The sequence below is a fragment of the Tachypleus tridentatus genome, chromosome 1 (assembly GCF_004210375.1).
Source record: "Tachypleus tridentatus isolate NWPU-2018 chromosome 1, ASM421037v1, whole genome shotgun sequence".
NCBI lineage: Eukaryota > Metazoa > Arthropoda > Merostomata > Xiphosura > Limulidae > Tachypleus > Tachypleus tridentatus.
In genome coordinates this window covers 86,919,277-86,936,934 of record NC_134825.1, presented here as the reverse complement: position 1 = coordinate 86,936,934, position 17,658 = coordinate 86,919,277, and the positions used below count along the sequence as shown (strand labels likewise).

Sequence of the window (17,658 nt, the reverse complement as noted above, 5' to 3'; positions counted from 1 at the left end):
AGTCCGCAGATATGCTGTTGTGCGACTCGGTGGCGAATTCAAGAAGCTGGGAGTTGTAATAACATATAATTCTTACAAGCTTTAAATATTTTTTATAGGATATGACTCGCAGGTTTATAGTTAGAAAATAACTCTACGCACCATTGTCTATTACAGTTTGAAGTACAAAAATATATCCATTTAACGTTAAGGATTTTCGTTTAAAAAATCATAGTTTACCCTGAGCATAACGTATTGGGCTCGTTCGATTAGGTTTAGGTTGAAGCAGCAGTGTGACTTAAAAGACCCATGTGATGATGAATGAAATCGACTTCACAAACAGAAACATTCTAAAACGGTTTTATTTCTTTAACAGCTGCACACTAAACAGAGCCACATAATTGGATTCACACAAGCATATAGTTTATATGTAATAATTTATCCATTTCAACATGCTTTACAACAAGATTTCCATGGCTTACATGCTTACTGAGAGAGATATATTTTGTTTTTAAGTTGCTACTTATAAGAGATTTTTAAACGAAAGCCACTTGCTATCTGTTGTGATTTTCCAATTTTAGGAAAATAGCCTGAAAGGACTGTTGTAATAGGATTTGATATTGAACTGCATTTCATTTTTTGTTGGCCTTCTGCAAACGTATTTTCAAAATCATCTATAAGTTAAAGTATGATTAAAAATATTAGGCTCTAAAATGTTGTTAATAAATATTTATTACGTTTTAAATGTGATTTTTAAAACAAATAAACAAAACATACTACTGAGCGCGGCATAATTCTGTCCTTTGTCTCAACTAAAGTGTCTCAACTTTTCTCGTAAATAGATGAATAGAAATAAATTTGCTTTTCAGCATTGAATCTTCCATAAATAACGAAGCAGTAATTTAATAATAAATCACTAGCGCAAGTCTACCAAAAAGACTAAACAATGAAGAATATGTACAACGATTTCCATCTCCAGTACTTGACATTTATTTATCCAGGAAACGCAAACCCCTAAAATGTCTAAAACTGCAAAAAACACATTATATGATGTCTCAAATGGGTCACACCTTTCTCATCATTGTGACCACGGCTTTAAGCATTATTAATGTTACATACAAATAGCATTTGCTCTTAAACAGCAGTGTTTACACGTTTTAATGTAATACAATTTTGAGAAAAATAATTTTTATTTACATGGTATTTTTATGCTTATGGAAATTACTTGTTCTTGCACAACCAAAAGTCATTTATTTCAAATGTGTATTTAATGAAAATGAAAGTTAGATTTACTTGAGAGTATAAATCTTAGTTATGCAGCATTGATTTCGAAATATATACGAATTCCTTCCTATTTCCAGCGCCACAAACTTTCAGAAAGTATTCGACAAAATTGCAAGGTTCAATTTCAAAACAAAATTAAAACATTTACATAATTTTTAGAATAATAACATTCCACCGCAACGTTACATTTGATTGCCTATTTGTTTCATCAACTCTGAATAGATTTTAATATAAAAAATATATCATTGTACCAACATTCTGTAAGGCTATTTGTCTACACCTTATCCTGTAACATAGTGAAGTGACAGTCATATCAGTAAAGTGTAATTTGAAAACTGAGACTACATTAGACGCAACCTGGAGATAGAGAGGAGTTTTGAATAGAAGCCTTATTCTAACCAGCACAAACTAAGTGAACACAGAAAGTAAGTGACACTTCTTTTTTGAGCAATAATTAAGCTTAACTTGCTAGACTAGAGACAATATTATCTTTACTTGCTTTATCCACTTTTCCCGCGACATTGTTTTCATGAAATCAGTCTTCTTCGAAGAAATACCATTTCAATGTTGTTCTCTATTTTTCTGTAGCTTTATTTCCATAAATCGGTTAACGTATCAGATCTCTCAAACCCAAGTTATAAACATATCAAAAGCACAAAAGTCCAGTGCTGTTAAATCAGAGAATTTGACAGATATGTTTTAATTTCTGATTTTGTTTTTCGCCCACTGTTCTTATTTTAAAAGTTTTTCAATGTACTTATGGAAGGAAACCTTCACCTAATTTAGATTCTAGTTTGTATTGTTGTTGTGCATTAAGCATACAGTGTCATAAAAATAGGTATTTTGGATCGGGAGTTACCTTTATAGGTTAGTTTGGTGTGTGACTTCACAACTAATTGCTGTTATAAACGTTATGCTGTGCGAGTTTTCCACTTCCATGGAGAACTTGAAGTCGTTCTTTTTCAAACATTTGTATCCTTGATTCTAAAATCGTTTACATTTCTCATTGATATAATTATATATATATGGAAAGAGTAGACGCTTAATACTCTGCCAACCAATCAAGTGTTAGAGACACTTAACAAGTCAAGTTGTGGCAAACGATCGAGTATCACGAGAGGATTATTCTAGAACCCTCTCGAAATTTGCAGGCAAACAACAACTAATATGAATATGTTTTTATAATCTAGAGCTTCTAAACAGAACTGTATATGAAACTATTAGAATTACCACATAAAGACAAGGAAACTAGCATAGTTTAAGTAATGGCGACGTTCCTTTCTTGAAGACTAATATAGTTTTAATTTAGTTTGGATAATGATAAAGCTCGATTGCTGAAATCTAAGTAAAACTACTACAAAAAAGGTATTAGCAAATGTTTTAACTTGAAGTCAAAGAGAATCCAGCACAGAGCAGTTAATGTTAAATAAATCACTTAGCTGAAGGCTAAGTGAAACCAAACAGAGCAGTAAATAATGAGTCTCTTCAACTGAAATCTAAGTGGCATCAGTACAAAGTAGTAATATCGTACGTTTTGTAAGTGTAAGCAATACTAATGCAGAATAACTTACTGAATAGATTCTTAGCTGAGTTATAAGTGAAACCAGTTCAGAATAGATAATAATGAATCTTCTCAGCTGAAATCCAAGTGCAAGACATCGGTAAATATAGTAAATAATTCAGTTAAAACCTAAATGAAGCAAACACAGGATAAGTAATGGTAATGAGTTTAGACTGAAGTCTACACCAAGCAAATGTCTCAACTGAAACCTAAGCAAGTTTAACACAAAATTAAAACGGTATTGCAGTCAGAAAATTGAATCCAACCATCACAGAAAAAATAAAAGTTAAGTTTCTCTTTTGAAGTAAAGTATATACAAATTCCATTTAAAGACATTTGGAACAAAGCTCATTACAGAGAGAGAAAAAAGAAACGTTTGTCAGTTTTAATTTCAAGACTTCTTGGTTTCACTAAGTTTAAACTATTGTGGCTATACTTATTGTACCTCCTGATTGTGTAACGATTATCTTAACTTTGAAATCGCTTTTAGTTCTTATTTTCTTTATAATAATCATAGTAAGTTAATAGTCATACAGACAGTCATATTAGTAACTCAGAAAATACTTGAGGATTTGCTCTACAATGCAAAAAAGGAATAATACGAGTGATTTGTGTTGCACTACCTACACTTCACTATTCTACCTCAGGTAAAAGACCAATACGTTTCTTGAAGCAGACGTCTAGCCGACGTCACGTTATTCGATCGCGTAGTAGTTCTTCCTCCAACTCTTTCCTCTTGATTCATCCCCACTTGCTGGCAGCATGCGACATGTATTACACGTGAAATTTTAGGCTCTGTCTTCTTTTCTGTCTGGAATTAAGCCGGAAGGAAAGGGTCTCATTCCAGTCTTTAACTTGATTTAAACGTCACAAACGTGATCAATATAAAACGATCTTATTTCGTGAAATGCGAAACCTTGTGGAGTTTGTAAAATATTACTAATATAGAACTTGTGTCTCACGTGCCAATCAAACAATTACATTGATCTGACTGAACTAGGCTTAGTTTATCACAGTCAATACGACTGAGTTAACTGGATTATTTCCAGTTTCTTAAAATTGTAAGACAAACTGAAAATTTAGCCGAATTGTTTTCACATCAGGTGCCCCTCCCGAACATTTTAATAACAATATTTTAACTATAAAACCTCAGGATTAACATTAGCATATCGCATTTCGTCTTTAGACTTTATAGACACCAAGAGCTACAGCATCCAATCATGGACCATTTTTATATATCATCTCCTTACCTGTTTGCGTGAGTATGTAGCATTGTACGGAATTTTCCTAGAGTAACTGTAGGAATTATTTCTCTAAAATGTCTATAGTATTAATGTGTAGCATTCCTCATGAAAGTCTATAGTATTTTATTGAAGTATTTTCGTAACGTTTATCGTTCTGAATTATTTGTATATGTATGTTGTTTTCCTCGCGCATTTCTATTATATTCACACAAATCGTTATTTGCATAAGTTTGTAATGTTTCTATAAAGTAAGTTCATAGTGCTATATTTTTTTCCAAAAAAGTTATTCTTTAAGGAGTAAGCAATTTTCTAATGAAGGTTTGCGACCTCTTATTTGTTATTATAAAGAATGTAAATGAGGCACAGTGAAAGAAAAACTGCGTGTGTGTGATGTACAGAGCTTCTGTTATATTATTACATTTTATCATACAATTATATCCTTTTATTTTTTACAGGCTATTTCATGTGTATTTTGGCATGCTAAGCAACTCAAAACTTTTCAAAATAGAAAGTTAATTACTATTGTTAACAATTACAAAACTTTTTCTGTAACTGTCAAACCAAACCAATGTTCTGTTTTGAAAAAATCAAACTAAAGAAAAATAATATTAACTAAAATAATTTGAATACATTAACTTTATGTTTTAACTAATTTATTAATAACACTTAATGAGTATAATTATATCATTTTTATCTTCACATGTTTATATGGTGCAGAAAAACATAAAGAAAAATCATCCATTGTCGTCATCAATATATCATCGTTTCTAAGTTATGAAACCTGGTTCCTTATATAATACCATACAAATTTTTTAAAAGTAAAATTTATTTTCATATTTTTTTTGTAACGTCCAATCCGTTTGAAGCAGAAAAAGTAGAATATTCACATTTTAAAAAGAAATTTTAATATGTATGAAACTCGGGAAAATATCTCAATAAAACAACGTTTTTTTATGAAAGGTTTGCCAACAACTGGTAGTATGGGCCTGTAAGTTATATTAAATGGAACCAAAAATAAATGCAGCTGTTATCTCCGCTTAGTTTGCGATGTATTCCAACCTGTCTTTATTTCTCTTCATGCTTCTTAACGCCACAAAGAAATTAAACTACTTTATTTCAGCAAGTTTTATTCAAAAATAATGTGCTCTCTTTACAGCAAAAGAAAGTTTTAAGCTGTATTTTTGAAATTCTGAATAGTTCATATAGGTTATTCCTGACCTTAACCTTATTTAGAGATGTTTTGAGACCTGATGAAGGATTTCGCACAAAGTCTGAAACGTCGTTTACAAATCAGACAGAAAATAAGAAGCAATTCACAAGAACTTAAAATTTCAATAGATCTAAAATATAAGATAAATATAAAGCTGTTTTGTAGACCAAAGATCTAACAAAGATCATCTGAAAGGTCATTCAAATAAGATGTTGTGTAAAAGAGAAAATTCCAGAAAACTTTCGAATTAAAGTTATATATACATGTGATTCTAAAATATATAAAACTTGCTCTTACTAGAAAGATAGAACTGATAATTATATGATACTGATGACTTTAATATTTCATGGAACTTGGAAAAATGTCCTTGTTGATATAACTGCCTTAGCTTTGACGAACAAGATGACCATAGATATACGGAATTCTAGTATAACAGAAAAAATATTCACTGCAAAATCTAGAAGGTAATACTTTGTGTGTTTTATATATATTTTTATATCAAATATCTTAAAGTACTCAGAGTTTTATATTAATGTCATTCTTTTAAAATAATACATCTTCCAACCCTGTTCCCGGTTGCTACCTTCCCTCTTGTCTTACACTGCTAAATTAGCGACGGATAGCACAGATAGCCCTCGTGTAGCTTTACGCGAAATTCAAAAAACAAGCAACCTGTTCTCAATCGCACAGCAGTATGTCTGCAGACTTCTACTCCAATTAAGCTGGTTTCAAAACCCGCGATGGGTGGAGTACAAATGGCACTTTGGTTAGTTTTATGTTTAACAACTCTTACAACTACTCCTAATATTTTAGATAGTTTAATTAAATGTGAGAAAAACATCTAACTGCGAATTTTGAACAATGTATAATCTATGAAAGCATTTATGATTATTACGGTTATTTTTATAGTTCAAACACGATATATTTTAGTCGAAAGTACAAGTTTGGTTACGGTGTTATTATTTTTTTATGAGTCTGAAAAAACTTGATTAAAAAGTTGTGTAAACTGAAGGCTTACAAACGTATTTAGCCATACAGAAAACCCACATTCTGTATTTCGATCTATGCTACGTCTATACAATTAAGCCTAGTTTTCTTGATTGCGGAACGGAAATTATGCGATTTAGAATAATTCATTCACTTCCAAATTTATATGTTTTTCCTTAAGTGCACTCGTGTGTTCATCGTGCTAATAAACAAGATTGTTTAAATAAAATTCTGGATTAAAACGTGTATTTTACGACTATCGCTGATCATTTTTCTGTTATTCAACAGCTACTCAACTTTATTTCTATGACGACAATAGTCACTGAATCATATATTCATACTTTTTCATACTTAGATCTGTATTCAATATTTTTGTTTTTTGTAGTTGTGCAATTTCATTAATTTTAATATTTATTATGCACCAATTGCGAGTTGATGCTCACAATGTTTTTCTCTATTAGTAAATGTCATAGTAAAACGACCAACCAGCTCGTTCTACTTGCAAGTTCACGTAATATTACGTACAGTCGAAAGCTCAAAGTAAATTGTCATCGATACAAAATGTTAAACTGTTGAAATATATTGAAGAAATAGAATGGGGTAAATAAAGTATGTTGAATATGATTACGTTATCATTTATCAATTTCTTGATTTGCAAATTGCTTTGTTTATAAGCTCTATTACGTATAATTAATGTACATAAAACAGAGAAAAATATTTTAAATTATGAATGATAATTTGAGATTTTTATTCGAATAGATACCTCATGTAGAGCTTATATTATGTTTATTAAAACAGAAGTTTAGAAACCTAATTGATCACATTTCTCTTCTATGAACACGGCTGTAACTTTAATTGTAATTCTGAGAAATGTTGCACATGGATGCACTACGAGACGTTAAAATAAATATCTGAACCAATAACTCCTAATTCTCTGAAAAAAGCACAAAGGAGTTTTAGTTGCATCTTGAAACTAATAAACTATGAATGGTCTACTTCGAATACATATCTTTGATTGCTGCTAAGGAGAACTGGTACAAAAATCTCAAGTAATTAAAAAGCTCTGTTACGTCTAAGTGAGCTCGCTTAAAACAAGCTTTTGTTTGTTTGTTTGTTTGTTTCTACACGGACAAATCAAGTCATGTTAAATCTCTGATTTAATGATGAGTTATATATGATTTGAAGTCTTCGTGTATTTTTGTATAATTATTTTATTTCGATTCACATAAAAATTAATGCAAATTTAAAGCAATGTATTTTAGTTTCATGATATACAAAATGTTGAAAACATCGTGTTCGGGGTATAACGTTGTTACGCAATGAATCACTTAAATTTCTAAATTCACTACAATAAAGAAGTCTATAATAACTGCGGCTTCGGTTTATTGTTTTAAGATATTCTCGCTGGTGTTTTGCAATTTCAAATATAATTTTATTCTAGAACTGATTACTTTGAAGACACAACATATACAGTACTGTGTAAAAGTGTCAGAACAAAGTCAAATATTAGATTTCAGGCTACTTTCAAAGGACAGTAGAAGGTAAATCACAGGTGAAACACCAACATTTTACTAATTTTCATGTTTAGTACAACAGAAACTCAGTGTAAGGATCTGAGTTCAGCAAAAAGTTAATATTTTATGTGTCCTCCTTTTGCTTTAACAACTGCAGACATTCCTTGAGGCATTTTTCCAAAAGTCTCTCAAATACTCCCATAAAGATTTTTTGAAAATAATATTTGATTCGTCAAGTTATTAATCTGCATAATTGAACCATTCCATCATTTGAATGACTCTAGTAGCTTCTTTCTTAGCTCAGTAATTTCTGCATACTTGGATGAGTGTTTGGAGTCATTATGTTCTTGGCAGTATAATTATTTACCAATAATAGACAAATCACTAGGTATACCATAACAGATCAGTATCTGAGGGTATCTGTGCTGGTACATTATTTCACCTATTTTTCAAATATCTCATACCGCGTTATCAGAAAAACGCTCCCAAACCATCACACTTTCTTCTGTATGCTGCATTGTAAGTGCAATGAATTGAGGTAAGTAATTTTCACCTTTCTACCGACGGATGTACGACCAACGATTTGAACTAAATATTTCAAACTTGGACTCATCCGTCCATAATAACTTTTCCAATCATCAACAGTCCAGGTTTGCACATTTTAGAAAATTTCAGTCTCTTTAAAATAATTGAAGATCGAAGTAAAGGTAGTTTAACTGTTACACGACCAAGTATTTCATTCTTGTTAAGTCTTCTTGATACTATAAATCTGGACACTTTTCTGTCATTTGATACACGGTCGTTTACCTCATGCTTGAGATCAGTGGCACTCTTCCATTTGCCCTAAAGGCTGCATAAACGAAGATACTTAACATCAATATCACTGTTTAGGTGTTCTGATTCTTCTTTTCCTATTTTTAAATTTACCTGTCTCAGTGCCATGATCTAGGGTGTACTTGACAGTGTTTGGGGAGTGTTTCAAGTCTACAGAAGTTTGTCAGAAAGTCCAACCAGCACCATATAAAGATTTTATGCAATCTCTCTGTTCTATTATCAATTCTCTACGCTACAACAAAATTTAATACAAAACGTTAAACACTGTTTTTATCAAAGTTTATTTGTTGAGTGCTATTAGATTAATTTATTCTAACACATACCGTACCGATGTTGGCTTTTTTTTCTGTAGTTAAGACACTGCATGGGATACTTTGACATTTATTACAACCTCAATTTGACCAGTATGTTCATTCAAGCAGGATCCTTATGACATACCCTTGGTACAAGTATATGGTAATTCTAAAGAAATGTAAACATTTTCACCCTGGCTCATTCAATTATCAATAGGTGTCAATGAAACATTGCCATAGTTTTATAATTTACATTCTGTAAAGGCCTAGAAGAATTATACCCATAAAATCGAAAAATGATAAAATATTCTCTTGTCCCAGTAATGTGCAAAACTACTTTCTTACTGTTGTATTATTACTTTTAGTTATCACTGCTGTACATCAAAATTATATATAAGTTACTAGTAAGTAGTCAAGCTACAGATAAATGTATCATATCTTAGACATCAAATTGTTCGTGAAAGTATTTTGTCCAGAAGGTTTTCAGTTCAGTAATTATTGCTTTACATTTTAGCCAAAACATCTTCGAGATTAATACTTTCATTAAAATTTAGCATAATTTGTCAGCACTTTATCAGAAAGTCTTAACTTTTATAATGATCGAATTAAAAATCGACTCTTTAGTCGCTAAAACTTGTAGCTTAATATTATTCAGAAATTTTTGAAGATAGTATGATCGTACTTCACTGTCAGAAAGTATCAAATTATTTATGATTGATAGCTTAATAAACTTTAAAGTCGCTAAAAATTGTACTGAACGTAAGGCTTCAATTAAACTTAACTTTCAGAAAGTATTCACTTTTTAATGATTGTATCGTGACTTAAGCGATTATTTAGTATCATATTAGTCTAAACTCGCTGATAAAAATAATATGATCACTTCATGCCAAAAGAATAAAATTATTGATTTAATTATAAAACTTTAAAACGATAGATAAAATTTCAAACAACGTTAGACATTAAAGAAAACTGAAAAAATCATGCAAGCATTACTACTACATAACATTATTTTATGAATTAAAATTTGAAAAAAAACGCAAATAAGACTAACTTGTTGCGAACCTAATTTGGTGATACTTAGTTTCCAGAGATGTTTATTTGTTTGGGGTACAAGAGAAACTGCCAACAAGAGAAAAAATACCAAATGAACAACAACCTATCAATCACACTCATGCTAAGGGATTGACGGTCACTTTTACAACTCACCCACAGATTAAAGTAGAAGATATTTTGTGGTATCACACGGTTTTGACCCTGGCTTACGAGCTCCAAAATCTCGAGCTTTACTTCAGAGATAACCAGTAAAGTCAACTGTAAATTTACGGACTTACAAAGCAAAAAATCTAGAATTAAATTCCATATAGTAGACAGATCGCAGGTAACCCGTTGCGAAGGTTTACATGAAACAACGACAAAAATTTATCCGGGTATTTTCCAAAGTTATTCACAACTGAATATAAAATGTTTCTTGAAAATAAAACATAAAAAAGAAACGTCTTAAAGTTTCACTAATAAGTAATCCAGATATTTAGTTCTTCAGTAATTAGTTGCTTAGGAGCATTGATCGCTCGTGTACGGAGATACTTGGAGTCTTACACTTTGATGTTTAAGTTATCGAACAGAAAAGAGATCGAACGCTTCCCCACTGGCGCCAATTGCTTTCTTATTTCTTAATAAAAGGTGTCTTTGTGAGAAGAAGTAAAAAATATTATCAGATTTCACAATCTCAAGGCGTGCAACTCGTAATCTGAAGGTCGCAGGTTCGCATCCCCGTCGCGCCAAACATGCTCGCCCTTTCAGCCGTGGAGGCGTTATAACGTTGCGGTCAATCCCACTATTCGTTAGTAAAAGAGTAGCCCAAGAGTTGGCGGTGGGTGGTGATGACCAGCTGCCTTCCCTCTAGTCTTACACTGCTAAATTAGGGACGGCTAGCACAGATAGCCCTCGAGTAACTTTGTGCGAAATTCAAAACAAACAAACAAACACAATTTCAAATAAAAAAACCAGACATAGAAATCTTTAGTATATAAAAATAAAATAGCAAGACAGTAATTAATCCTTTAAAAGTAAAATAATTGCAAAAGGAATTTGAATTGTTGAAACAGCAAATGAGGTACGTTTACACGAGTGCAATGACAAATACAGATACGAATCAGCAACACTGAAATTAGTACAGTGTTATAAAAGGACGATACTTGTTCAAATGAAAAGTTTTATTTAATTTCAACTGATAGAGTAAGAGGACGGTAGTTTTTTGTTAGTTTGTTTCACATGATGGTCTATCAGTGTTGTGCCTATCGCGATTATCGAAACCCTAATTTTAGTGTCATAAGACCCAACACCTACGATTCATGGTCTTCCTGTATAATCGAGTAGTAGAAATCGACTGTCACTCTTGTAGCAAAACCTACGCCCTCAAAGTGCGATTTGCGGCAAAAGGTTACGAAGCGTGAATGATCGGATTCACAGACTGTACGCTAACCATTACGCTTCATTCAGGTCGGTAAGAGTTGATTAGACTAGCAAGTTAGAAGAAACAAGCCTAGTAAGGAATAATTCAACGTTTTACGTAGCAATTTGATACGAATGTCTAAAAGCACTAACTTATATCAGAATATCAGATTGTGTAGTTAGTAATACAAATGTATTTAAATTACAGAGATAATTTTAAAGAATAATATTATAAATCTAATTTTGTGAAAATCTAAGATGACCTTAGGCAGTAGTTTGATATTTATTTACAGATGCCAAGGGTTTATTAACTCAAAATATTGAAATATCTGTGCATCAGTGATCAAAATAATTCTAAACTGTCGCTATATAAACTTATCTTTACCCAGGAATGTCTTTATTACAATAATTAGTATAATAATTATTACAATAATAAGTACTTTTTCAAATAATATAACTAAAACTTGGAAAGTATGTAGTTTGGAAGTTTTGAATAGACTCAGAATAAAAAAAATCAGAAATTATTTAAAAGTTTGTTTAAATTAAAACATTCTAATTCATGAAATTTTTTAATCTTATTGTTTTTCACACATAAACAAAAAATATATTCATATTTAAGTTTACCAAAATCAAGATACTTGTTACCAATAAATGTCTTAGGAGTACTTTCTGCATGCACGAAAGTGAAATAAGCAAAGACTCTAAAATCAAGTATTTTATTTCACCTGCCAGTGTTTTCAATAGGCTAGTGCTTGTTTCTGGTTAAATACAAAACTACAACACACACTCTGTATAACGAATATTTTTATGTTGCATGGCTTATATAAATATTGTTCCGACCATTACTGTGCTTGCTCTGTTTATCTCAGCCGACCTGATAAGCCCTGAAGATAATGTGGTTGGAATACTTATATCCCCTACTATCTCTTGAAAATCTGTAAAGAACTGGATGGTGAACGCAGTGTTTAAAAATGTGATATGCCGAATACTAATATCTTATGGTAAGAGTAGTTAGTCAATGCTATAAACAAATAAATTTGTAAGTTGTTTAAGTTACACATACCAACGAAATGTATTTTCTGCAAAGGATAAACTAATGTAGAAATAACTGTCCATAAATATGTTTTTCTAAGTTGATGCGCAATAACTGTCGTTCACGTTCTACCTTCTAGAAATCATAGAACTAAATTAGTTTGTCAAACATAAAAATACTTAACGAAACTTGATCTTTAAAGATTTAAAACCTTTTTATCAGGAAAACTAATAAAAACAAGAACATTTCTGAAACTCATCTGTATCGAAGAACTAATAACCACTTCTATTTACATGATCACATTTACTGTTATTAAGGTAGTTGCATTAAACTTTATAAAATACATTTGCAAAAAAATTGCAAATCAATTAATATTTCAGGTTAGAACAGAAGGAAAAAAATCTAATTATTATAGGAAATCTTAAATCACCTTTTCAAAAGTCTGGATATGTTTTATTTTAGTAATTCATGGAAAAAGAAAATTAAAAGCTTATCTGTTAGTGAATACTCATGCTAAAATGTTTGGGAACTTCTATCATAGAGGATACTCTAAATCGTAAGATGGCATTACAACAGACTGGAAAGTTTGTTCAGTATCAGAGCTTATTATGACTACTTTCTTGATTACGTCTATGTCACTTTATCCTCATTCTCCGTTTACTTCTCATGCATTAATAATATGTTTTAGTGTTAAATCTGTTACTAAGCGCTAAAGGAAAAACAAACAACTATAAAATGTTTTGTGAGAAAAATCAGTGATTTACAGAAAAAAAAATGCGTATGAAGTCTTTGAACGAAAATATCGAATGTTTCAGTTATGGGTGTTAAATAACTCACGCCTAGTATCACAAACAATGTGCAAGATCACCGATTCGTTTTGTGAAAATTATATATAATCTATACGTATAAAGTATTAAAAGTTTTATCAAGAAAATTAAATATGTATTAAGACATTAAAACACATTTGTCTTAATCTAACAGATATGTTTTCTTGATGCTTTTCCAAACATTGTGAATCATAATTGTCTTAAGTCATATACTACTCGTGTTTTTATCTAGTGTGGGCGTTAGGGTTCGATGGTTGTTAAATGTGAAATACTTATACCGAGCAGCACAATAAGTCTAATGGGCTTGTGGTGGCGAGTTTGTTGTTCGCTCAGCCACGACGAGAACAAATGCTTCTCATATTACTATGTAGATAGGCAAACCCAACATATTGTAGATATAGTATGATTGATTGTGCTTTGAAATGGATGAGAAGAGATCCTGAGTTTGACTAGGAGATATTACAATATGATCTGTCTAAGCAAAGGAAGAAGCTTCAGGGGTGCACATACTCAAACATTTGTGAAAAATATATCTATCAGAAACTTTTTCGCTTTGATGGTACAAAACTTGAAAATGCAGTTACTTGTGATCAAACAAAACCATGTGGTCTCTCATCGGTTAGCTTTTTTAAAAAAATACCCACAGTAAAAACCAGGAATACAGAAAAGAGAAAGAAATGCAAATATGTATACATATATGTGTAAAAAATACTCTGTACAGATATATAGCGATATCTAATGAAATACTAAAATATAGTATCAAATACACTGGGGAACACTCATTTTGTTGCATTTAAAAAAAGACCTTTCTATAGTCAATTTGAGTGTGTTGATTTCAAATCTGAAGTCGGTTTTTGTCTGCAAGCTACAGATTTTATGCAATTTGACATTTTTATTTATTTTTTAATTTTTCGTTATTATAGGAAATTATAGGAATAGCTTATCAATTTGTTTGTGCAGGCCGAATAGCTGAGGGAATGTTCGGATACGTAATCTTATGTCGGTTTTTCTTCCCAACACCCGTTGTGTTTACCATGAAGAAATAACAGTCAGTTACATGGTTGGTGGGTTCGCGCCAAATCATTGGAACACCAAAAGGCAGACCATTGCGTTTTCCTTTGGTCCAGTCTCGAAGCATTTCCTCACAATTGTGGCACACAACATGAGGAGCCCATTGCTTGTCTTGATCACCAAGATGAACTTCAAAATATGCCTTGTAGGCACGCTTGACGAACGAGGATATGTTACGTCTCTGACGATTGAGTGTGTAGCATCCACATATGTAGCAGAAGGCATCAGGCTTGTTTCTGCAATGATATCTATTTTTGGAAGCCATGTTTGATCTGAAACAAAAGAAGAATGATCAAAATATTAGAAGCTATCTATATATATGGACGTGAAAATGCTTATACATGGTTTATGCAATTTTACATTTGTACAATTTCATTAACCTCAAATTGCATACAAACTAGAACTTGCAGAGAAAAACTAATTTCAGATTTGAAATCAGCGCCTAAAACTCCTTCAGAATCAGTTAAAATATCCAATGCAACTCAAAGTTACTGAAAAAGTGTTCCCCAGTGATATAGATACATACTGACCTTATGCAAACACCACAAGATAGTATTATTTATAGATACACACCAACCTGTACTAAACACTACAAAATACTATCATATATAGATATATTCCAATTTCTACCGAAACATAACATTGTATTATGTATAAAAAAATTTCAACTTCTAACAGAATACTGCAATATAGTATAACACATAGATACACACCAACCTCTACTAAGCGCCACAACATAGTATTATATATATGACACATTTCAATCTATAGCGAAATACTGCAACACAGTATCAAATGAGACTTAATATTTTGAATTTACACAATCTACACTAAACTGATGAAGTTAAGAAAACATTGATTTTATGTCTGTAATTTATTTTTGCAAAGAAAATTACAATATTTTCAATTGTATAAGGTTTCAGTTACTTTGCTAAATCAGTTCAAGTTCCAAAATATTCGTTTGGAAAATCCCAAAATTAGTGTAATAGTTTCCTTCTCTGTGTAATCAAAATGATTTAGCTCGATTTTAGAGTAAATGCATCTGTTCAATACACAACTCTCATAGTGATACGCCAAACCAACAACGAAGACCAAGAAGCTTTCGAAATAGGTCGGAAGTAAAGCGATAGAGAAACATAGATTAGGAGAAGAGGACAAGAAAATTTCAAAGAAGCAGAAAATTGATTATGGATGACACTGTGAAGCCAACAGTGACTTTAGAAGAACTGTAATGTTAGGGATAACACTGTAAAGCCAACAGTGACTTTAGAAGAACTGTAATGTTAGGGATGACACTGTGAAGCCAACAGTGACTTTAGAAGAACTGTAATGTTAGGGATAACACTGTAAAGCCAACAGTGACTTTAGAAGAACTGTAATGTTAGGGATGACACTGTGAAGCCAACAGTGACTTTAAAAGAACTGTAATGTTCCTTAACTTAGATGGGAGTTAGTATCCCAGTCCCAGCATAAAGCTGGTATATATATGTGAGTGGCAACAAAGAATCCTGCATTGAAAATAAATCATCTTAAATCTCATATGGAGTTTGTCACAAAGCATGTAAATAATACTGCAGACGCATAGTAGAAGGTTTATGGTCAGACTAGACAAAAATTGAGCTTAACTGGGATGTTATGGAGATGCTTTTCAGTTTGTCCGGATTGAGGAGAAGATGGGCGGTACAGAGTACAGGCGAACCCCAAAGGAAACCTAATTGAGTCAGCTAAAAACCTAAACTGGGCCGAAAATCCACATTTAAATGGAACAATGATCTGAAGCACAAGGCCAATTCCACAGTGAAGTGGTTTCACAAGAAGAAAGTGAATGTTCTAGAGTGACCCAGTCAACGTCCTTTCTTGAATCTAATGGAAAATTTATGGTGAGACTTGAAGATAGCATTCCATCAACAATCCCCAACGAACTTGTCAGAATTGGTACAATTTTTCCAGGAAGAATGGACAAATATTACACCATACCATTGTGTAAAGTTTTTAAAAACATATTCAAAAAGATTCAGAGCAGTAATTACTTCCAAAGGTTCTTCCACCAAGTACTGATTTAGAGGAATGAAACATATACAATCAGCAAATTTCAAGTTATATATTTCTTTACGGATTTTACTGGCATTCAACTCTTTTTACATATAACAATGTTAAGTTTGATCATTAAAATTTTGAGTAAAAAACATGTTATTCATAAACGTTTTACATTATTTGTATATTTATCAAAATATGACATCATTGGTTGGAGTGAATACTTTTTCAAGACAGAGTAATATTTCAACATGGAATCACATATATATACGTACCAAGTCTAGCAAACACCACTCTCTAATAAATTAATTGTTTCACAAACAGATATAGGCCAGCCTGTAGTAGAACATCACAAAATATTACTATTGCCAACCCCTACTAAACACCATAATATAGTATCAAGTATACATGAATATAAACTTCTATAAAACACCACATTATAGTATTATATCAGACGTATACTAACCTTTACTAAACATCACAACACAGTATCATATACATATATATATCAACTCCTAGTAGAGCACTACAACGTAGTATCATTAAAAGACATTTACTAATCTCTTGTAAATCCCGCAACATTGTATTTCAACACATACAGATCAACTTTTCGTAGAGCACAACAACACACTATAATTTATAGATACATTCCAATTTATAATAAACACCACAACATATTATCATATATAGAGAAATACCAATCTCTAGGAGGACATCACAATATAGTGCTTCCCGCTAGTACAGCGGTATGTCTACGGATTTACAATGCTAAAATCAGGGATTCGATTCCCCTCCTAAGGCTCAGCAGATAGCGCGATGTGGCTTTGCTGTAAGAAAACACACACACACAATATAGTATCGTATATAAATATATATGTACTTAGAACTTTACAACACAGCATCATATGTAAATACATACCTACAAACACTTTACCCTACATAAATACATACTGTCCTGCATCAAAAGATGTGCAGCAGGAAATCAATCAGTTACATGCACCCGTCTGCACTTAAGGCTTAGAAGCAGATCTCGCACAGTTCGCGACTTTACAATAAGACCCGATCTTTTGTTGATGGACGTATTTATCATCTATACTACGTATGTTAAGCTTTTGTCTTCACGGTAAAAGTAGTTTTGTAAAGCATATCTTAAAAGATAGGGGAACAGAAAATCGTAGACACGTGTAGCAATACTTTTTCACAAGCATGTCTGCGCTTTTAAACAAACAATATACACATTTCTTCTTAACAACGTATTTGAATATATTTGTTGATTTTGTAACATATGTGAAGTATATGTATTTGCTTAACTCGAACAACGAAACTTTTTATTATA

General features: G+C 31.8%; 1 protein-coding gene across 2 annotated transcripts in view; it reads left to right on the top strand.

Moving 5' to 3' along the window:
* The first annotated feature begins 3,589 nt into the window (after nt 1-3,589).
* Nucleotides 3,590-17,658, top strand: part of LOC143254726 (muscarinic acetylcholine receptor DM1-like) — a 42,574-nt gene continuing 28,505 nt past the window's right edge. The window contains exon 1 of one of the 2 annotated variants that reach the window (XM_076509798.1): nt 3,590-4,082. The gene's annotated coding sequence lies outside the window, so the exon portion shown is untranslated. Of the gene's footprint in view, nt 4,087-17,658 lie in introns of both variants that reach the window. The other variant, XM_076509797.1, reaches the window with a different exon arrangement.